Source organism: Saimiri boliviensis, chromosome X (assembly GCF_048565385.1).
Source record: "Saimiri boliviensis isolate mSaiBol1 chromosome X, mSaiBol1.pri, whole genome shotgun sequence".
Lineage (NCBI taxonomy): Eukaryota > Metazoa > Chordata > Mammalia > Primates > Cebidae > Saimiri > Saimiri boliviensis.
In genome coordinates this window covers 41,980,163-42,005,228 of record NC_133470.1, presented here as the reverse complement: position 1 = coordinate 42,005,228, position 25,066 = coordinate 41,980,163, and the positions used below count along the sequence as shown (strand labels likewise).

Genomic DNA, 25,066 nt, shown 5'->3' with positions numbered 1-25,066 from the left:
GTAGCAGTAATCTGTCCTTCTGACCTTTTATATGTAGCTCCTTGGAGGCTGAGGCAGGAGAATTGCTTGAACCTGTGAGTTGGAGGTTGCAGTGAGCCGAGATCTCACTGCTGCCTTTCAGCCTGGGTGACAGAACAAGACTTTGTCTCAAAAAAAAAAAAAAAAAAGTTAAAGAAATTAAAAATGGAACAAAACATTTTGCAACTTGATAGCTGCAAGTCAAGAAACTATCTCTAGCTCCCATTTGGCAAACTTAATGACCAAATGTATTAGAATCACTGGCTTGATTTTGGATTTCTCCAATAAGCAGCCCCAGTGTTTGAGTGTAGGTTTTGGTTTTTAAAAGTGGTTTTGGTTGATTATTTGTTTGTTTTGCTGAAAGGCAATACCAGAAAACACGGATGGGGTATAAGGAAATGAGAATGAAAGTGAACGCAGCCAATAAAGAGTGTGTTTTTAAGTTAGTTACCATTGTGGGCAACTGAAGGTCAGTTCCTGAGGGGAATAGCGAAAGACAGCAAAGAACATACCTCAGGCAAGCTGGCACAATAGGAGATCTCAGGCTTCATTAACTTCCACAAAAGTTCAACTGGCAAATATCCATAAACAAGAACATCTTTGCAAAAACCTCAAAACATGGAAATAAACCTGATACACCTGTGTGAATGACAGAACCAAGTAAAAACCACAAAATAGGGTAAAAGAAATGGTCTTGCCGGGCGTGGTAGCTCACACCTGTAATCCCAGCACTTTGGGAGGCTGAGACGTGCAGATCACAAAGTCAGGATTTGACACCAGCCTGACCAACATGGAGAAACCCTGTCTCTACTAAAAATACAAAAAAAGTCAGCCGGGAATGGTGGCACATGCCTGTAACCCCCGCTACTCAGGAGGCTGAGGCAGGAGAATCGTTTCAACCTCGGAAGCAGAGGTTGAGATGAGCCAAGGTCATGCCATTGCACTCCATCTTAGGCAACAAGAGTGAAACTCCATCTCAAAAAAGAAAGAAAGAAAGAAAGAAAGAAATGATCTCACTGATTGTGTCACCCCTCTTCCTCCCCCTCTCCCAAGTTGGCACAGTGGCACAAAGAGAGAATTCCTCAGGATTCACAGTTTCTACAGTGGGGAAAGAGAACCAGAGGTGAACATCCAGCTTCCGTAGCATTTTGAGATGCTTCCCAAGAAGCCCACTTCAGTCTCACTTCATAGGGAACACAAGAGGTATTGGCATGACTAGACTACCTAGGGTCATGTAGAAACAAAGCAAGAACACAGAGCTCACAGTGACCAGTATACAGATAATTGTGTTAGTTCTTTGTAATTGCCAGTAATGACACCTGATCAGCGACAGCAGCCAACAGCATAGCTCATCTGCAAAGCTGAGCTGGCTATTACTAGAATTGGTGGGGAGTTCTGCCTGGCTTGAATCTCTAAACAGCCAGCCTCCAGGCCCAGCTGTAAACACTACCCCAAGGCCCCATCCAGGGACCACAGAATTTGGCAAAAAGCAGGGGCTAGTTCTGCCACCCATAGGAGTTTAATCAGTGCTTGGCATGGCCTCAAAATCCATTTGAAGACCTTGTCCTGGAATGGTGTGAGGGACCGCCGCAGTGAATTTTGGCAAAGAGCAGTGGCTAGTTCTGCCACAACCAGGGGTTTAACCAGCACTCAACTCAGCCTCAAACTCACCCTGCCAGGTGCTGCCCAGGGAGAAAGATGCCCACCACAGTGCATTTTGGCAAAGTGTAGAGGCTACTTCTGCCACACCTAGGAGTTTAAACAGTTCTTGGCCCATCCTCAAAGACCGCCCCAAGGCCCCATCTAGGCAAAGAGGCAAACCTCAACAGTGCATTTCTACTTAGCATAGCGGTTGGTCCCATCCATCCCAAGCAGTGACTGCCGAATCTGAGGGCCCAGCCTACAACCCTGTCCAAATACAAACCTCAAACAGTGGTGTTACCCAGCCATGGAATACACCTTGTAGTCAAGCCCAATAAAAGGTAATTGCAGTAACCTGCCAGCCCCTCTGCCTGATTGAAGAGCTCAGGGAGTGATCTTACCTGACAGTGGAGTTGAGTCAGCAGCCCCATCCTAAATCAGAGCTAAGGCAGCAGCCCAGCTATCTAGAGACTCCAAAAGCAAGCTCTTCCTGCCCAGGGTCATTATGAGTTGGCCCACAAAGAATCATAGGCCAGGCTAAATAGTGAAGGTTTATCCCTGACAAAGAACACCTGTAAAAGCCCAAAGAGGTGACTGTCTCCCCAAATGCACAGACACAAATGCAAAGACACAAGGTTTACAAAGAATCAGGAAATCATGACACCTCTAAAAGAAACTAACAAAGCTTCAACAATGAACCCTTAAAAATGGAAGTCTATAAAATGACAAAGAATTCAGAATAATCATCTTGAGGACGTTTAGTGAGCTACAAGAATGTTTGAAGTAAAAAATTAAATGCAGTCTGGAAAACAGTACATGAACAAAATGAAAAGAGTAACAAAGAAATAGAAATAATAAAAAGTAAAACTCCTAGAGATTAAAAATACAATGACTGAAATAGAAATGCAATAAAAAGCTTTAACAGTAGGCCTATTCAAACAGAAGAAAGTATAAATGAGCTTGAAGATGACTCTATACATAGAAAACCCTAATGACTCTGCAAAAGGCTCCTAGAACTGGTAAATTCAGTAAAGTTTCAGGATACAAAATCAATTGTACAAAAATCAGTAGCATTTTTACACACCAGTAATATCTAGCTAAAACCAAATCAAGAATACAATCTCATTTATAGCAGACACAAAAAATTTAAATACATAAGAATTTAACCCAGGAGGTGAAAGACCTCTATAAGGAGAACTACAAAACACTGCTGAGAAAAACTGGATATGATACAAATAAATGGAAAAATATTCCATGCTCATAGATTGGAAGAAAATATACAGTTGAAATGGCCATACTGCCCAATGCAATTTACAGGTTCAATACTATTCCTATCAAAATACCAACATCATTTTTCACATAATTAGAAAAATCTATTATGAAATTTATTTGCAACCCAAAAAGAACCCAAATGGCCAAAGCAATCCCAAGCAAAAAGAACAAAGCCAGAGGCATATCATTGCCTGACTTCAAACATCTGAAATTGTCCAACCAAAGGAGCAAAAACAAAAAGCAAACTAAAAAGAATGAAGAAAGCCTATGAGAACTATGGAATACTATCAAGAGACCTAATTACCATATAACAGTAATTCCAGAAGGAAAAGAGAGAGCAAAGGGATCAGAAGCATATTTAAAGAAAAAAAAAAAAAAAGAATGACTGAAAACCTACCAAATCTTAGAAAGTATGCCAAACTCCAGGCACAGGTAGCAGAGAGGTTGCCAACAAAATTCAACCCAGAGTTCACTAATGCACAAAATAACCAAACTATCAACAATTAAAGACAAATAAAAAATTCTGAAAGCATTAAGAAATAAGAAATAATTATCTACAAGGGAGTTCCAATATAACCATCCACATATTTCTTAAGAGAAACACTGCAGGACAGTGATATAGTTAGATATTTGTACCTGCCCAAATCTCACGTTGAAATATAATCTACAATCTTGGAGGTGGAGTCTGCTGGGAGTTGTTTGGATCATGGGGGCAGATCCCTCATAAACGGCTTCAGTCATCCCTTTGGTGATAACTGAACTCTTTCTGAGTTCACATGAGATCTGGTTGTTTAAAAGTGTGTGTGGTACCTCCCCCTGACTCTTGCTCACTCCTGCTTTCACCATGTGACATGCTTGCTCCTCCATTGCATTCTGCCATGACAATGAGCTTCCTGAGGCTTCCCCAGAAGCCAAGCAGATGTCACAATGCATACTGCAAAGCCTGCAAAACTATAAGTCAATTAAACCACTTTTCTTTATAAATTACGCAGGCTTAGGTATTTCTTTATAGCAACACAAGAACAGACTGATGCAGAAAACTGATAAAGAGTGGAGTATTACTATAAATATACCTAAAAATGTGGGTAGCAGACAAAAGTTGAAAGTGTTTGGAGAACTCAGAAGAACATAGGAATATGAAGGAGTGATTGGAACTTCTTAGAGACTAAATGATTGTGACCAAAATGCTAATAGTGATATGGATAGTGTTATAAGTAAAATTTTGATGCTGCAAAAGAAATAGCACTCAAAGATAAATCCTCTCACCAAGGCAGTTTACTTCTATAGAATGGTGTTACTCACAGATGGAGCAATAGTGACCACACATTTGGACAAGGGAGGAAAATGGATACTTACTCCTGATGGGGGGGTCGCCTCTACTACTGTGTCATTCCCCAGTTGGCTCCTATTGGCTAGGGTTAGACTGCACAAGCTAGACTAATCCCAACTGGCTATTTTAAAGAGAGCAGGGTTCCAAGCTGGAGTGACAGGGTGGGGAATTTGGTGGGAAGGATGGTTACGGGCAGGTCAGAGCAGGTAGCCAGGGGTGACCTAGGTCAAAGCAGGTGACCAAAGCAGGTGACTGGAGCAGGTAGCTGAAGCAGGTGACCAGGATGAGTCAGGACAGAGCTGGGGACCGGGGAAACAGATGTGAACCAGTGGAGAAGGTTGTTTACTGGAACTACAAGGAAGTTAAACTTTAAAATGGAGGACAAATAACTGAACACAATGACATACTGATTCTTTGAAGAGAAATTTAGAACTCATTCTATCCAATAATTTCCTCCTCTTGAATTCTCCTTACAGCTCTTTCTCTTCAAAGCCAAGCAGATGTTGTAACAATGTATCCTGTAAAGCTTACAGAACTATAAGCCAATTAAACCTCTTTTCTTTATAAATTATGCCTGCTTAGGTATTTCTTTATAGCAATGCAAGAACAGACTAATGCAGCAAATTGATAAAGAGTGGAGAATTGCTGTAAAGATACCTAAAAATGTGGGAGCTGCTTTGTAACTGCATAGCAGACAGAGGTTGGAAGAGTTTGGAGGACTCAGAAGACAGGAAGATGAAGGAGTGATTGGAACTTCTTAGAGACTAAATGGTTGTGACCAAAATGCCAATAGTGATAAGGATAGTGAAGTCCAGGCTGCTGAGGTCTCAGAGGGAAATGAGGAACTTACTGGGAAATGGAGCAAAGGTCATGCATGTTATGTCTTAGCAAAGAGCTTAGCTGCATTCTGTTCATTTTCTAGGGAATCTGTGGATGTTTGAACTTGAGAGTCATGACCTATTGTATTGGCAGAAGAAATTTCTAAGGAGCAAAGCTCCTTAGAAATTAGTTCTTACAAATTAGTTCCAGGAACTAACACTGGAACAGAAAACCAAATGCCACATGCTCTCATTTATAAGTGGGAACTAAACATTGAATACATATGGACACTAAGAAGGGAACAACAGACACCAGGGCCTACTTGAGGGTAGAAGACGGGAGGAGGGTGAGGTTTGAAAACTACCTATTGGGTGGTATCTTACTGCCTGTAATATACTTATATTTAAGTATATTACAAAGCCATATATACTGGTACTATCTTATACCAAAGCCCCATGACGTGTGATTTACCTATATAACAAGCCTTTACATGTACCCCTGAACCTAAAATAAAAGTTTACAAATAAAAATTAAAATTAAGAAAGGGAAACCAAAAAAATATCTTGAGACAAAAACAATAATGGAAATGCAACATACAAAAACTTGTGGGATGCACCACAAACACTTCTAAGAGGAAAATTTATAGCAATAAATGCCTAACAACATAATATTATGCCTCAAGAAACTAAAAAGAACAAAAAATTAAGCCCAAAGTTAGCAGAAGGAAGGAAATAACCAAGATCAGAGTAGAAATAAATAAAATAGAGACTAGAAAAACAGTAGAGAATATCAATGAAACTGAGCTGGTTTTCTTAAAAGATAAATTTGACAAACCTTTAGCTTGACTAAGAAAAAAAGAGAGAAGACACAATAAAATCAGAAGTAAAAGAAGGGAAATTACAACTGGTAGCACACAATACATACAAAATTCAACTAAAAATGGATTAAAGACTTAAACATAGACCTGAAACTATAAAACTACTAAGAGAAAGCAGGGGAGGGAAACTGTGTGATATTGGTCTGGGCAATGATTTTTTGGATTTGACCCCCAAAGCTCAAGCAACAAAACAAAAATAGACAAATGGGATTACATCAAACCAAAAAGCTTCCGAACAGCAAAGGTAATAGTTAACAGACTGAGAAGACAACCTATGGAATGAGAAAATATATTTGCAAGCCATGCATCTGATAAGACATTAATATCCAAAGTGTATTTAAAAAAACTCAAAAACTCAATAGCAAGCAAACAACCTGCTTAAAAAATGGGCAAAGGGTCCAAATAGAAATTTCTCAAAGAAGGCATACAAATGGCCAACAGGTATATGAAAACAAAACAAAACAAAACAAAACAAAAACCCTCAACATCACTAGGCATTAGGGAAATGCAAATTAAATTCACAATGAAATATTATGTCACACTTGTCTGAATGGTTACTATTAAAAAGACAAAAGATGACGACTGTTGGCAAGATTGTGGAGAAAATGGGCTTCTAGTACACTGTTAGTGGGAATGTATATTAATACAGCCATTACAGAAAACAGTATGAAGGTTTCTCCAAAAACTAAAAATGGAGTTACCATGTGAACCAGCAATCTCACTTCTAGATACATATGCAAAGGATTTGAAATCAGTATGTCACAGAGAGATATCTGAACTCCCATGTTTATTACAACATTATTCACAATAGCCAAGTCATGAAATCAACTGAAGTGTTCATCAACTGATGAATGAATTTAAAAAATATGGCATATATAGACAATGGAATATTATTCAGCCTTAAAAAGAGGGAAATTAAGTCATTTGTGATGCATGGACGAACCTGGAGCACCTTATGCTAAGTTAAATAACCCAGTCACAGAAAAACAAATATTGCATATCCTCACTCACATATGGAAGCTAAAAAAATTGAACACATCGAAGCAGAGAGGGGAATTGTAATTTACATAGGCTGGGGCATGGGGGCAAAGGTCAAAGGGGACAATGTTTTAGCAGGAGAAATAAATATTTCAGGTAATTAATATTTTACTTAGCTTGATTCAATCAATCCACATTATGTACATATATCACAGCATCACTGACTGTACCCCATAAATTTGTATAATTATAATTCACCAATATCCAATAAAAATAGGTAAGTAAATAAATAAAAGAACATATTTTATAGTTATTTTAAGAGTAAGAGTTCACTGTCATTGGTTGAAGGCTGCTTCCAGAAGCACTAACTCTCTGGCATTTTATGCTTACTGTGTGTAAGGGCTGAGTATACCCTTAGTGAAAGGGGTAAGAAAACCCTTCAGTAGAGTCACAGGTGTTCCCTGTAACAGCCTTCAGCAGGTAGAAATGAGCGTGGAGAAAATACAGATGGAGCACCAACAGCATCTGCTAGTCATTGTAACTGAAGAGATGCCAAGAGTCCACTCAGTCCTCTGTCGGCTTTTTAAAATGGCTATACCTAAAACCACCCCTACAGAAACAAGCAACTCTATGCCAACTTACATCACACGTTCCTGATTGCAGCAAACAAGTGGTGAGATACAACTAGAATGTGAAATCTACAGTGAGCTCTGAAACCCTCCCAAAAGAGCTTCTGCTCCAAAACAAAAGCAATGGTTCCAAGTAGCAGCAACTCTAATGCTTCATTAATCCTCAGATTGTACAGGCCCTGGAAGATAAATGACAGGCTACAAAGTAACCTGGGAAGTAATGATAGGCCACAGCAACCCTAAGGCACCCTGGGAAGTTGGGACAATTCACAATAGCCCCTAAATATCCTTGGGCCACATTAGCATCCCCAACACGCCCTGGGAGGGAGTAATGGATTACATCAGCCCCAAGGTACCCTGGATTTGGGATGACCCACTTCAGACCCAAGGTAAAAGGAATCTCTGATTTTCTAATTCAAAGGTATATTTCACAGAGAGCACATTGGAAAATATAATCGGCAATGGGCATTCTCTGACAGGCAAGCATTTCTCCAGCCATTTAAATAGCAGCTGACCTCAAGTTATAACTAAACTAAGATTTCTAAACAAAACTAAGCTTTTCCCAAACATAAATGGAATCAACATTTGAAGACACTGGTAAAATTATTCATTTTGTCTACTTTTGTATCACTAGTCCAGTCATTGGGATAATAAATAAAAGTTGAATGAAGGAAAGCCTTAGTTTAATTTTTTAAGACAGACACTATCAATACTATCAATATTTATTTCTTTGGCATAAAAGGTGTGGGAGTCTATTTTCAAATACATGTAGGAATCAATGAGTTAAGTAAAGTGAAACATTTCTTTACTGCACAAATTCTCAGAGCCTTTAATATGTTAAGCTGTATTTTAAGTCACCAGGCCAGGGAGATGACACATGTATAATTCTCTGAACTTATTTAACCACTAAACTCATTTCTCCCCCATGAAACATTTCAAAATCTCAAAGAATTTTGAGATATTCTAACTCCAAAGAGTGACTAAAAATTGAAAACCATAAATAATAGCAAAATTGAATTGCTATAGGAGATTCCAAGGGGTGGGTGTAGGTAATATAAGAGAGGAGAAATGGAAGCATAATGATTTGGGATTCCACATTAACTGACTGTGGCTAGTGGTAAAAATTAGACATATTAACATAAGATGAAGAGTACTGTAAGGGGTCTGATGTAGTTCCCACAATGATGACATGCCATTGCTGAAAGAATTGATCTCCAACTTTGGATTCCATAAACACTATTAACCTTAGACCTGGGCAATTAGGGTCCTCACCTAGGCCCCTCTAAAGTTTAGAAGGCCCTTCACATGAAGGTAAAAAACCACAGGACCAAGGGGACCATATCCACACAAAGCCCACAGCTCCCCTTCGAGGTCAAGCTCTGGATCTCAGGACCCTGAGATTCCCTGCCCAACTTTCCTAAGCCATCTCCAGTACCTATTCAGTTCTGTCTTTTGGGTCCATTATTCTGAGAGCAAACTGTGCTACAGGGTGGCTGGTGGATGGGGTGATAGGAGTGATGGAATTTAGTCACATGGTCTAGAATAGCCACCAAAGGCTCCTAGTGGTTCAGGACAGAGCCAGAGATGGAAAGAAAAGGAGATTAGGGGCTGCATGGCTTGGGGAGTGGGGTTCTACTGATCTTGCCTCAAGCTCTGCAAATATTAAGGGTAGGCCTGCCCTTGGGAATACAATCTTCCTGTTCAATGAGACCATGTGGGAAGTAAATGGCAATGCTGCAAAAACTGTTACTTATTCCAGTATAATTACTTGTGACTTCCTCGTTCTTTGCACAATTATGAATTGTCAGATAACAGCGGCAGTTCCCAGATTTATCTCCAGCATCTCCTTGCACTTCCGAACCTCATACTTTGCAAGTATGTACAATGGATGCACTCACGTACATGGCTATTTTAATTATATGTAACACAACCAGGAAGAAATTTTCAAATGCTCTTAAATAATCAATGTGTCACAACCATGCACTTGCATTAATTCACAAAAAAATCATTAAATAATTAAGCAAACTGTCTCATCCAATAGGCTACATTGTGATAATAGGAAATGTCATGGTCTAGTCAATGGATGACCTTCTTCCAGCTCATATTCAATCTGAAAACTGAAAAATGAAGGTGTTGAGAGGACATGAAGCCAGGAAGTATTGGCAGCATTGAGAAGCAGTAGACAGAGATTCCTCAGAGAGGCAGACAGCCACTAAGCCAGGCAAACAGAGAAGCCATTCCTAAACAATGGCTGGCTCAAATTGGCAAAGAACATTAGAGGAAATATCTTAATATAAGTCAGAGCTGGGAGCCTTAACTGCAGGTTTAGAAATAGCAGCTCAGTGCTGGGTAAGGACTATGAAGAATGAGAAAAAGAGGATCAACAAATCCTAAATAGAAAGATTTGGAGCAAATCTGAACAGAAGCAAGGTTTTCAGACATATCTGGCCAAGAAAAACCACTGTTAAAATATATATATATATATATATATATATATATATATATATAGAGAGAGAGAGAGAGAGAGAGAGAGAGAGAGACATTAATTTCAGAACTCTGCTGAATATCATTTAAATTTGATATGTATAAGTTAACTGTAAAGTAAACTATATGTAATTCTTATTCCATGCCATGGGCTCAATTATTTTCAACCATTTGCTGTTTTTGTAGATTCCTCCATTAAAGACTTGGCCTCAGATGCCTTTAGCAATAAACTGCTACAGTCAGTGAACTTCAACCAACCATTTCAATAAGGTGGTTGAGCCCTGAATTTTCTGTCACTTGCAGTAGTGTGACCATCATAAGACTCAACTGAATCATCTGTTAAAGTGGTGGTTCTCAAATTGTAGTGAGCATCAAAGTCAACTAGAGGGCTTGTTCCAACAGATTCTTAGAGAATCTTATACAGTGGGAATTAGGAGATTCCAATAATTTGCATTTCTAATAAGTTGCCAGGTGATGCTGATGCTGCTGGTCCATGGACCACCCTTTGAGAACCACTGTAATAAATACTCTAGATCCCCACCTCCAATCCATGGAATCAGAATCACAGACCCGGGATCCTATTTTTAACAAACATTCAAGATGATTATTCTGGTCTAAATGTACCACACCTTTTATATGGGCTAAATTTCATGTTCTTTCTGTGTTGAGGACTTCTTCAAACCCTGATCAGAGTCCATTACCTTTATTCTACACAGTATTCTCAAACTTTTGATTATCTAATTTCCCAACTCAGAGCAGGTTCAAAGCTATCTACTATGTGTGGTGTGGAACTTGCTCTTCTTTGTTTTTTTAAGCTATGAGATTTTTTTGTTTGTTTGCAGAAAATGTTTTGCTCTCAGGTGAGAGGGTTTATATAAGCGATTTATTTATTACAGATACAAATTCCAAGTCTAGTTTATTCTAAGCTTTTAAGTTCAACCTACAAATTATATTATTCTATTTATAAATCTAGTAAAGTTTAAGAATATTGCAAATATTTTTGACTGATATTTGGTCCTATTTAACTAAGTACCTTCTGCATTTTCAACTGCCCATAAAGAGATTAAATAATTTAATTTACTTTTTTTAGTTTATTTTTCTGAGATGAGATTTTGCTATGTTGCCCAGGCTGGTCTCAAACTCCCAGAGTCAAGCAATCCTCCTACCTCAGCCTTCTTAATAGCTAGGATTGCAGGCATGTACTATCAATGTACTTTTTAAGCCCCTTAAATATCTGACTAACAAATAAAACCTTCCAAGCATTTGATTAATTTCTATGTGCATAACAAATTAAAAGAATCATGAATCTTAAAGTTTTCTTAAATGTCCAAACATGTTAATGACCTTAAAATTATGGGCAAGCAGTCAGACAGGTTATGAGAAATTTATCCAGGTATCATTTTAAAATTTGTAAGAATTGGCCAGGCGCAGTGGCTCACACCTGTAATCCCAGCACTTTGGGAGGCCAAGGTGGGTGGATCACCTGAGGTCAGGAGTTCAAGACCAGCCTGGCCTTCATGGTGAAATCCCATCTTTAAAAAAATAATAATAATAATAAAATAAAAAATTTAAAAAAATAAAATTTGTAAGAATTGTGTTAAAAAGGACAGAAAACGGAGAATTGTGTCAAGTTTAAAGTATTTGAACCAAAACATAGAGACTTTCAAGTATCTGAAGATATAAAAATTAAAACTTCCATCCTGGTAAAGGAACCAAGAACCTACAATGGGTAAAGGACACCCTCTTCAGTAATTAGTGTTAGAGAAATTGGATATCTACATGCCAAAAAATGAAACTCAATCCCTATCACCATATACAAAAATCAACTCAGGAGGGATTAAAGACTTAAAACATAAGACTGAAAACTTAAAAAATACTAGAAGAAAACAGGGAAAATACCTTAGGACATTAATCTAGGCAAAGATTTCATGGTTAAGACCTCAAAAGCACAGACAACAAAAATAACAGACAAATGTAACTATATTAAACTAAAAAGCTTCTGCACAACAAAGGAAACAACACAGTGAAGCGGCAACCTGTTAATGGAAGAAAATATTTGCAAACTATTCATCTGAGAAGGGACTAATATCTAGAATATACAAAGAACTGAAACAACTCAACAGTTTAAACAAACACACACACACACACACACACACACACACACACACACACACACACGCATTAAAAAGCGGGCAAAGGACACAATCGGACACTTCTCAAAAGAAGAAATAGTCTCCTGCAGCGGGATAGGGAGCCTTGGGGAAGAGCGGCGTGGGAGCCGGCACCTACCACCGGAGGGCGGCGACGGTGGCCTGAGCGACGTAGGGATGCCAGCGGAGCCGCCAGTGTCGAGTTCCCGTTGAAAGTGAGCACGCCGACCAGCAGTCCCGCCCAGGGCGCCGGGGCCTCGCTGTTGGCCCTGAGCCAGGACTTGGGCTTCCTGCGCTCCCGCCACGGGGCGCTGCTACTGCTGCAACTGGTACTGGGGCTACCGGTGTGGGCCCTGATTGTGGACACCCCGTATCACCTGTATCCGGCCTACAGCTGAGTGATATTCGTCGCTGTCTTCCTCTAGCTGATGACAGTCGTCTTCTTCATCCTCTACCTGTTTCGGCTGCACAGACGTTGTATATGGTGCCCCAGCCACTAGCGTTAATGATCTTTAACGTCAGCGCTACTGTTCTTTACGTCACCGCCTTCCTCGCCTGCTTTGCGGCAGTTGACCTGACGTCCCTGAAGGGCACGCAGCCTTATAACCAGCGTGCCGCTGCCTGATTCTTTGCGTGTTTGGTGATGATCGCCGAGCGAGCGCTTTCTTCAGCTACCAGGCCTGGCAAGGACTAGGCAGCAATGCGGCCACCAGTCAGATGGCTCGCGGCTATGCCTAAACCAACTGTGCCACGGCTTCCCCTGGGGCTGAAGCTGCCGCTGGGTCGCAGAGTAGGGTCCCCGGCAAGCCCAAAGCTGGAGAGGCCTGCACGGAGTCAGCACTGCAAGGACTACAGTTGCTCTTCTCTGCCCACCGGACACAAGCTCTCACAGCGCTAAGAAGCAGGCCCAGGCTGGCAGGCATCTGGGCTTGCAAGAAGCCAGCCGCTGAGACCTACCCTTCCCTCTTATTCAGAGGAGGGTGACGGGGGGATCCGAGGCTGTGTCTCTGCCTTGTTTTTAGAGGACTTCAGTGTCCAAGGCTGGGGCCCACCCTTCTCACCAGCACTAAATGCACTAACAAGGACTTCAGACCTGCAGCCCCAGGCCCCGTAGTATAAGCCTAACAAACAACACGTAGCACCTTCGTCCTTGTTCCAGGAGAGCTGAACAAGGTCGTGAAACCATTCTCCTTCCTTAAGACACAATTCCGAACCAACCCTCCCTGGAGCCAACCTGTAAAAAGCAGGTTATGATTGTTGACAGCATGCTCTTCCCTCCCTGCATTTCGTAAATCAGTTTTAAGTGACTTCTCAATGCTGAAAAGCCTGTCCAGGTTTCCTTTCCCAAGCTTCTCTCTGTAATACTCCCTTTTGGCAAAGCTCAGATCAGTGCGGACTGCCTCTCTGACCCTGCTGATTAGGCACATGGAGCACAAAGGAGGGAAGGAAGCAAGACTTTGCCTGGTCAGTTGTCATGTGGCAGGTGGTGACTTTATTTTTGTTTGTTCGTTTTTTATAAAAATAAACCTGAGAGAAATTTTAAAAAGAAGACATACAAATGGCCAACCCATATATGAAAAAATGCTCCACATCACTAATCATCAGGAAAGTGCAAAGCAGAACTACAGTGAGCTATCACCTTACTCCAGCTATAATAGCTATTACTAAAAGGACAGAAAAATAACATGCTGGTGAGGCTGTGGAGAAAAGGGGAATTCTTATATGCTATGCAGGAATGTAAACAAGTACAGCTGCTATGGAAAACAGTATGGAGATTTCTCAAAAAATTTAAAATAGAACTATCAAATCATCCAGCAGTCTCACTCCTGGGGGTTTATCCAAAGGGAAGAAGATCTGTATATCAAAGGGATACCTGCACCTCAGTGTTTATTGCAGCACTATTTACAATAAAAAAAGATATGGAATCAACTTAAGTATCCATCAATAGTCAAATGGATAAAGAAAATGTGGAATACCATATGGCCATAGGAAGAATGAAATCATGTTATTTGCAGCAACACGAATGGAACTGGAGATCACTACATTAAGTGAAATAAGCCAGTCACTATGTTAAGTGAAGTAAGCCAAAAAGACCAATGTTCTCACTCATATGTGGGAGCTAAAAAAATTGATCTCATGGAGATACACGGTAGAATGATAGATATCAGAAGCTGGGAAGGGTGGTGGGTATAGGAGGGATGAAGAGAAGCTGGTTAATGGGTACAAATATACAGTTAAATAGAAGGAATAAGTTCTAATGTTTGATAGCAGAGTAGGGTTACTATACTTAGCAACAATGTATTGTATATTTCAAAATAGCTAAAAGACTTGAAATATTACCAGCACATAGAAATGATAAATATTTGAGGTGATACCCCAAATACTCTGACTTGATCATTACACATTCTATGTATGTAACAAAATATCACGTGTCCCATAAATGTGTACATAAAAATTTAAAAAAACAACTTTTGTCCCAGGAAGGAGCAGCCTGAAGTTGCAGGATTCCATGAGTAGACAGAATAATTTGGTAATAATTAGACTGATTTGGTAATTAGACACAAATCAAAGACATAGGCTACCTGGTCATCCCTTCTTTTAAGTTATGTAGTACAAGACACTATGAGTGTACAAAGGGAGCTTGGCTTGGCAGTCATGATCAAGAGAAAAATTGCCATGTCTGGTTGAAGGTCTAGACTTCACATCCTAGCTGATATCTCTGAATACCACGTAGTATCAACTGTTAAAACTTATTTGGGATGAGGTAATGGCATATTCACAAACCTCCAAATCTCAGTGGCTTAGCACAATGTGAGTTTATTTCTCTCTCATAAAAAGTCCAATGCAGATTTTCCTGGCATATGGTTTTCCTCTAAGCAAAGACTTGGAGATCCAAGCTCGTTTAGACTTTTGGGGCTGTCATCATCAACACCTGGCCTCTGAGGTTGCTATGAAATAAGAGACAGGGCCTGAACAAAGCACACCACCTTTTAATTACCAGATTTTATGTTTTAAATGTTTTACCATTATTTTTATTTATTATAACATATTTATGGGGTACAATATGATGTTTTGAAACATTACATAATGTAGAATGATTAAATCAAGCTAATATAGCCATCACTTCACTTAACATTTTTTGTGGTGATACATTTAACATTTATTGTCAGTTATTTTGAAACATACTACATCATTATTGACTATAGTCACCCTGCTGTGCAATAGATATCAAAACTTATTCCTCCTAACTGAAACATTGTATCCTTTGATCCTCAACTGCCCATTCTCTCTGCCACACCCCCTGCCTCTGGTAATCATCATTCTACCATCTACTTCTATGAATTTCATAGTTTTTAGATTCCACATGAGTGAGATCATGCAGTATTTATCTTTCTAGACATCTAGGTTGATTCTATAACTTGGCTATTATGAATAATGCTGAGATGAACATGAAAGTACAGATATCCCTTTGACATATTGATTTCAATTCCTTTAAATGCATTCCCAGAAGTGGAATTGCTGCATCATATGGTAGTTATAGTGTCAGTTTTTTGAGGAACCTCCATGTCATTTTCTGTAACAGCTATACTAATCTGCATTCCCAACAACAGTGTGTTAGGGTTCCCTTAACTCCACATCGTTGCCAACACTTACCTTTCATCTTTTTATAAAAGCCATTCTAAAAGGTGTGAGGTGATATCTTATTGTGGTATTAATTTGAAAATGATTAGTGACATTGAACATTTTTTCCTGAACCCATTGGCCATTTATATCTCTTCTTTTGATAAATGTCTATTCAGGTCCATGCCCATTTAAAAATTTGGATACTTGTTTCCTTGCTATTGAGTGGTTCTTTATATATTTTGTTTGTTTTGTTTTTAATTTTAATTTTTAATTTGTGTGGGTACATAGAGGTGTATATATTTATGGGTTACATGAAATATTTTGGCACAGGCATGTGATGTGTAACAATTACATCAGGGTAAATGCGTTATCCATCACCTCAAGCATGTATCCTTAGTGTTACAAACAATCCAATTATACCCTTTTAGTTATTTTTAAAAGTATAATTTTATTATTATTATTATTATTATTATTGCTCACAATTGCATATTTTAAATTTCGGTACATGTTGCAGAAAGGATATTTTTCCTGCATAGTTTTAACAATTTTATCTGACCTTTACCCATCTTAGCTATTAGCTGAGCAGAAATTCTTACCCATTTCAGAGAAGAACTGAAATACATGGTTACCAGATACTAGTCAGGGTCATGGGTTTGAAGAACAGGGATTGGGGAGATTTAATGGGTACAAAAAATAGAAAGAATCAACAAGACATAGTATTTTTGACTATAGTCACTCTGTTGAGCTAGCAAATACTAGGTCTTGATTCTTCCTATTTTTTCTTCCCATTAACTCTCCCCAATCCCTGTTCTTCAAACCCATGACCCTTGCTAGTATCTGGTAACCATGTTTCTACTTTGTATCTCCATGAATTCAATTGTTTTAATTTTCAGCTACTGAAAATAAGTAAGAACAGGTAAAGTTTATCTTTCTGTGCCTGGCTTATTTTCACTTAACGTAATAACCTCCAGTTTCATCTACGTTGTTGCAAATGACAGGATCTCATTCTTTTTATAGATGAGTAGTATTCTGCTGTGTTTATGTACCAAATTTTCTATACCCATTTATCTATTGATGGATGTTTAGATTGCTTCCAACTCTTGGTTATTGTGAATAGTGCTGCAATAAACATGGGAGTGCAGATATCTTTTCAATATACCGATTTCCTGTCTTTTGGGTATATACCTAGGAGTGGGATTGCTGGATTGTATGGTACCTCTATTTTTAGTTTTTTGAGGAACTTCCAAACAGGTTTCCATACTAGTTATACTAATTAACATTCCCACTAACAATATGCGAGGATTCCCTTTTCTTCACATCCTCACCAGCATTTGTTATTGCCTGACTTTTGGATAAAGGCCATTTTAACTGAGATGAGATGATACCTCATAATAGTTTTGATACACAATTCTCTGATGCTCAGTGATGTCAAGAACCTTTTCATATAAGTGTTTGCCATTTCTATGTCCTTTTTGAGATATATCTATTTAGATCTGTTACCCATTGTTAAATTGTATTATTAGTTTTTCCTATAAGGTTAATTCTGGTTATTAATCTCTTCTCAGGTGGGTAGTTTGAAAATATTTTATCTCATTCTGTGGGTTGTCTCTTAACTTTGTTGATTGTTTCCTTTTCCTTTGCTGCCCAGAAGCTTTTTAACTTAATGTGATCTCATTTGTCCATTTTTACTTTGGCCGCCTGTGCCTGTGGTGTATTACTGAAGAATTTTACACAGACCAATGCCCTGGAGATTTTCCTCAATGTTTTCTTGTAAGAGTTTCACAGTTTGAGGTCTTAGATATAAGCCTTTAATCTATTTTTATTTTTGTATATGGAGAGAGATAGGGTCTAGTTTCATTCCTTTGCATATGGATATCCAGTTTTCCCAGCACCATTTATTGAAGAGACTATCCTTTCCCCAACGTATGTTCTTGGCACCTTTGCCGAAAATGAGTTCATTGTAGATTAATGGATTGCTCTCTGGGTTCTCTACTCTGTCCCCCAGATTTCGTGTCTGTTTTTATGCCCGCATCATGACATTTTAGTTCCTATGGTTTTGTAGTATAAATTAAAGTCAGATGCCGGGCGTGGTGGCTCAAGCCTGTAATCCCAGCACTTTGGGAGGCCGAGGCGGGTGGATCACGAGGTCGAGAGATCAAGACCATCCTGGTCAACATGGTGAAACCCCGTCTCTACTAAAAATACAAAAAACTAGCTGGGCATGGTGGCGCATGCCTGTAATCCCAGATACTCAGGAGGCTGAGGCAGGAGAATTGCCTGAGCCCAGGAGGCAAAGGTTGCGGTGAGCCGAGATCGCGCCATTGCACTCCAGCCTGGGAAACAAGAGCGAAACTCCGTCTCAAAAAAAAAAAATAAAAGTCAGATAATGTGATTCCTCCAGTTTTTTTTCTTTGTGCTTAGGATAGTTTTGACTATTCTGCATTTTTTGTGGTTTCATATAAATTTTAGGACTGCTTTTTATATTTCTGAGAAGAATGTCATGGACATTTTGATAGGTATTACATTAAATAGGTAGATTGCCTTGGATAGTATAGATATTTTTACAGTATTGACTTTTCTAATCCATGAAAATGGATTATCTTTCTATTTTATTGTGCCCTCTTCAATTTCTTGCATCAATGTTTTATAGCTTTTATTATAGAGACTTTCACTTTTTTAATTAATTCCTGGGTGTTTTATTTGTAGATACTATAAATGGGGTTACTTTTTATTACTATTTCAGATCATTTAGTGTTGGCATATAAATATGCTACTGATTTTTATATGTTGATTTTGTACACTGCAACTGTACTGATTTATCAGTTCCAATAGGTTTTTTTTTTTTTTTTTTTTTTTTTTTTTTTTTTTTTTTTGGTAGAGTCTTTAGTTTTACTCCACATCTAAGATTATACTATCTTCAAACAAAGATAATTTGACCTCTTCCTTTCCAATTTGGATGCCTTTTCTTCCTTTCTCTTGTCTGCTCTAACTAGAACTTCCAGTACTATGTTGAATAACAGTGGTGACAGTGGGGATCCCTGTCATGTTTCAGATTTCAGAGGAAAGGCTTTCAGTTTGTTCCCATTCAGTATGATACTGGCTGTTGGTCTGTCATATTTGGCTTTTATTATGTTGACATATGTTCCTTCTAGCTCTAGTATTTTTAACGTTTTTGTCATAAAGGGATGTTGAATTTTATCAAATAATTTTTCAGCATCAACTGAAATGATCATGATACTTTGGTCCTTCATTCTGTTCATATTAGTTACCACATTGATGGATATGTGTATTTTGAACCATCCTTGCATCAGTGGGATAAATCTCACTTGGTCATGATGAACGATTTTTTTAATATGTTGTTGAACTCCATTTGCTGGTACTTTGCTAAGGATTCTTGCATTAATACTTATCAATGATATTGGCCTGTATTTTTTTTCTTTTTTTATGTGTCTTTGGTTTTGGTATCAGGCTAACAATGATCTCATAGAATCAGTTTGGGAGTATTTCCTCTTCATTTATTTATTTTTTTTTTGATTAGTCAGACTAGGATTGCTTTTTATTCTTCTTTAAATGTTTGGCAGAATTTAGCACTGAAGCCATTGGGTTCCAGGCATTTCTTTGTTGGGAGACTTTTTATTATAGCTTTGATCTTGTTACTTGTTATTAGTCCGTTCAGGTTTTGAATATCTTCATGGTTCAACATTGATAGGTTGCGTGTATCTAGGAGTTTATTCATTTCTTCTAGATTTTCCAATTCATTGGCCTATAGTTGTTCATAGTATCCACTAGTGATCCTTTGAATTTCTGTGGCACCAGTTGTAATATCTCCTTTTTCACCTCTGATTTATTTGAATTTTTTCTCTTTTTTTCTTAGATGGCCTCACTAAGGGTGTGTCAATTTTGTTTTTTTTTTTTTTAAAAAAACAACTTTTTGTTTCCTTGACTGTTTGTATTATTTTCTTCATTTCAAATTCATTTATTTCTGCCCTAGTCTTTATCATTTCTTTTTCTCTACTAATCCGGGGGTTTGGTTTACTCTCCTTTCCTAGTTTGTTAAGATACATTGTTACATTATTTGAGTTTTTCTTCTTTTTTGATGTAGGTGCTTATAGCTATTAACTTCTCACTTAGTACTTTTATTGCTATATCCCATAGATTTTGGTATATTGGATTTTCATAATCATTTGTTTCAAGAAATTTTTTAGTTTTTTTCTTAAATTTTTTTATGGACATTTTATGGCCATTCAGCAGCATATTGTTTAATTTCCATGTATTTGTATAGTTTCCAAAATTACTCTTGTTATTGATTTCTAGTTTTATTCCATTGTGATCAGAGAAGATGCTTGATAGTATTTTAATTGTTTAGAATGTTTTAATACTAGTTTTGCATGCTAACATATGGTCTATCCATGAGAATGTTCCATGTGCTGAGGATAAGAATGTGTATTCTGGGAGCTCCCCCAAGATGGCAGAACAGGAACAGCTCCGGAGTGCAGTTCCCAGCGTAAGCAACACATAGGGTGAGTGATCCCCACATTTCCAACAGAGGTACCAGGTGCATCTCAATAGGACTGGTTGGACAGTGAGTGTAGCCCAAGGAGGGTGAGCCAAGGCAAGGTGGGGTACTGCCTCACCTGGGAAGTGCAGCAGACCAGATGACTCCCCCCCCTACCCAACGGAGGCCATCGGGAGCTTTTCCAGCCACTTTGGCACTCTGGTGCAGATACTGCGCTTCTCCTGCCATCTTTACAGCCCACAGACCAGGAGACTCCCACCAACCAACAAGCACCACAGGTTTCCAGCACAAAAACCCACACAAATCTGGGCATTTTAACTAGTACCTGGAATGCCTGCGATACAGAGCTGCACATTCCCTTGAAAAAGAGGGGGCTGAAGGCAGGGAGTCAGACTATCTGGCTCAGCCGGTCCACCCCCGCAAAGACCAGCAATCTGAAACACACTGGCTTAAGAGGTTCGCGGCCAGCACAGCAGTTTGAGCTCACCCAGATGGTCAAGCTCCATGCGGGAAAGGGCATCTGCCATTACTGAAGCAGTTCTAACTTTGTCTGTGTAAACAAAACTGCAAGGACACTTACACAACAGCTGGGCAGAGCCCGCAGCAGCTCAGCAATGCCTCTGCAGGCAGACTATGACTAGACTCCCTCCTTGCTGGGCAGGACATTTCTGAAAAAAGGCAGCAGCCTGTCAGGAACTTACAAATAAAACCCCACTTTCCTGGGACAGAGCACCTGGGAAAAGGGGCAGTTGTGAGTTCTGCTGCAGCAGACTTAAATGGCCCTGCCCAGCAGCTCTGATGAAAACAACAGAGCCCCCAGCACAGCACTTGAGCTCTGATAAGGGACAGATTGCCTCCTCAAGCAGCTCCCTGACCCCTGTATATACAAAGAGACACCTCATACTGGAGAGCTGAGGCTGACATCTGGCAAGTACTTTCCTGGGATGAAGCTCCCAGAGGAATAAACAGGCAGCAATCCTTGCTATTCTGCAGTCACCATGGGTGACTCCCAGGCAAGCAGGGTCTGGAGTGGACCTCTAGCAGTCTTGCAGCAGAGGGGCCTGATTGTTAAAAGGAAAACTAAAAACCAGAAAGAAATAGCTTCAACATAAACAGAAAGGACATCCACTCAGAGACCTCATCTGAAAGTCACCGAATTCAAAGACCAAAGGTAGATAAGTCCACGAAGATGGGAAGAAACCAGCAAAGAAAAGATGAAATCACCAAAAACCAGAATGCCTCTCCTCTAAGGGATCACAACTCCTCACCAGCAAGGGAACAAAACTGGATCAAGAATGAGTTTAACAAATTGATCAAAGCAGGCTTCAGAATGTGGGCAATAACAGACTTCTGTGAGCTAAGGGAACATGTTCTAACCCAATGCAAAGAAACTAAAAACCTTGAAAAAAGGTTAGACGAAATGCTAACTAGAATAACCAGCTTAGAGACGAACATAAATGACTTGATGGAACTGAAAAACACAGCACGAGAACTTCATTAAGCATATATAAGTTTCAATAGCCAAATCAATCAAGCAAAAGAAAGGATATCAGAGATTGAAGATCAACTCAATGAAATAAAATGAGAAGGCAAGATTAGAGAAAAAAGAGTGAAAAGAAATGAACAAAGCCTCCAAGAAATATGGGATTATGTGAAAAGACCTAATCTACATTTGATCAGCATACCTGAATATGACAGGGAGAATGAATCTAAGCTGGAAAATACTCTTCAGGATATTATCTAGGAGAACTTCCCCAACCAAGCAAGGCAGGCCAGCATACAAGTCCAGGAAATACAGAGAACACCACAAAGATATTCCTCAAGAAGAGCAACCCAAGGCACATAATTGTCAGCTTCACCAGGGTTGAAATGAAGGCAAAAATGCTAAGGGCAGCCAGAGAGAAAGGTCGGGTTATCCACAAAGGGAAGCCCATCAGCCTCACAGCAGATTTCTTGGTAGAAATCCTACAAGCCAGAAGAGAGTGGGGGCCAATATTCAACATCCTTAAAAAAAGAACTTTCAACCTAGAATTTCATATCCAGCCAAACCAAGCTTCATAACTGAAGGAGAAATAAAATCCTTTATGGACAAACAATTGCTGAGAGATTTTGTCACCACCAGGCCTGCCTTACAAGAGCTCCTGAAGGAAGCACTAAACATGGAAAGGAACAACCAGCACCAGCCACTGCAAAAATGTACCAAATGGTAAAGACCATTGACACAATGAAGAAACGGCATTAACTAATGGGCAAATCAACCAGCTAGTATCAAAATGACAGGATCAAATTAACACATAACAATATTAACCTTAAATATAAATGGGTTAAATGCCTCAATCAAAAGACACACTGGCAAACTGGATAAAAAGTCAAGACTCATTGGTGTGCTGTATTCAGAAGACCCATTTCATGTGCAAAGACACACATAGACTCAAAATAAAGGAGTGGAGGAAGATCTACCAAGCAAATGGAGAGCAAAAAAAAAGCAGGGGTTGTAGTCCTAGTTTCTGATAAAACAGACTTTAAACCAACAAAGATCAAAAGAGACAAAGAAGGGCATTACATGATGGTAAAAGGATCAATCCAACAAGAAGAGCTAACTCTCCTAAATATATATGCACCCAATATCCAGACATAAAGCAAGTTCTTAATGACCCACAAAGAGACTTAGATTCCCACACAATAATAGTGGAAAACTTTAACACTCCACTGTCAATATTAGACAGATCAATGGACAGAAAATTAACAAGGATATCCAGGATTTGAATTCAGATCTGGACCAAGTGATCTAATAGACATCTACAGAATTCTCCACCCCGAATTCACAGAATATACATTCTTCTCAGCACCACATCACACTTACTCTAAAATTGACCACATAATTGGAAGTAAATCACTCCTCAGCAAATGCAAAAGAACATAAATCATAACAACCAGTCTCTCAGACCACAGTGCAATCAAATTAGAACTCAGGATCAAGAAATTCACTCAAAACCGCACAACTAAATGGAGACTGAAAAACCTGTTCCTGAATGATGATAAATAATGAAATAAATGCAGAAATAAAGATGTTCTTTGAAACCAATGAGAACAAAGACAAAACGTACCAGAATCTCAGGGACACATTTAAAGCAGTGCCCAGAGGGAAATTTATAGCACTAAATGCCCACATGAGAAGTGAGGAAAGATCAAAAATCAATACTCTATCATCAAACTAAAACAGCTAGATGAGCAAGATCAAGCATACTAAAAAGCTAGCAGAAGACAAGAAATAACTAAGATCAGAGCAGAACTGAAGGAGATAGAGATACAAAAAACCCTTCAAAAAAATCAATAAATCCAGGAGGTGGTTTTTTGAAAAGATCAACAAAATAGACCACTAGCCAGAATAATAAAAAAGAAAAGGGAGAAGAATCAAATGGATGCAATAAAAAATGATAAAGGGGATGTCACCACTGATTCCACAGAAATACAAACTACCATCAGAGATTACTACAAACAACTCTATGCATATAAACCAGTGAATCTAGAAGAAATGGATAAATTCCTGGATATTTACACCCTCCTAAGGACAAACCAGGGAAAAGTTGAATCCCTGAATAGACCAATAACAAGGTCTGAAGTTGAGGCAGCGATTAATAGCCTACCAACCAAAAAAAATCCAGGTCCAGATGGGTTCACAGCTGAATTCTATCAGATGTACAAAGAGGAGTTGGTACCATTCATTCTGAAACTATTCCAAACAATACGGAAAGAGGGAATCCTCCCTAACTCATTTTATGAGACCAACGTCATCCTGATATCAAAACTGGGCAGAGACACAACTAAAAAAGAAAATAAAACTTCAGGCCAATATCCATGATGAACATTGATGCAAAAATCTTCAATAAAATACTGGCAAACCAAATGCAACAGCACAACAAAAAGCTTATCCATCATGACCAAGTAGGCTTCATCCCATGAATGCAAGGCTGGTTCAACATATGCAAATCTCTAAACATAATCCATCACATAAACAGAACCAAAGACAAAAACCACATGATTATCTCAATACATGCAGAAAAGGTGTTTGACAAAATTCAACAGCCCTTTATGTTAAAAACTCTCAATAAACTAGGTATCAATGGACTGTATCTCAAAATAATAAAAGCTATTTATGACAAACCCACAACCAATATCATACTGAATGGGCAAAAACTAGAAGCATTCCCTTTGAAAACTGGCACTAGACAAGGGTACTCTCTCTCACCATTCCTATTCAACATAGTATTGGAAGTTCTAGTCAGAGCAATCAGGCAAGAAAAAGAAATAAAAGGTATTCAATTAGAAAAAGAGGAAGTCAAGTTGTCTCTATTTGCAGATGACATGATTGTATATTTAGAAGACCCCATTGTCTCAGCCCCAAATCTCCTTAAGCTGATAAGCAACTTCAGAAAAGTCTCTGAATACAAAATCAATGTGCAAAAATCACAAGCATACCTATACACCAATAACAGACAGAAAGCCAAATCATGAGTGAGCTCCCATTCACAATTGCTACAAATAGAATAAAATATCTAGGAATACAACTAACAAAGGATGTGAAGGACCTCTTCAAGGAGAACTACAAACTACTGCTCAAGGAAATAAGCGAGGACACAAACAGATGGAAAAACATTCCACATGGTCATGGTTTGGAAAACTCAATATCATGAAAATGGCCATACTGTCCAAAGTAATTTATAGATT

The 25,066-nt window shown here is 38.9% G+C and overlaps 1 pseudogene; it reads left to right on the top strand.

The window, feature by feature from the left end:
- Positions 1 to 9,276: 9,276 nt before the first annotated feature.
- Positions 9,277 to 12,936, top strand: LOC101042121 (plasmolipin pseudogene; annotated as a pseudogene).
- Positions 12,937 to 25,066: the final 12,130 nt, after the last annotated feature.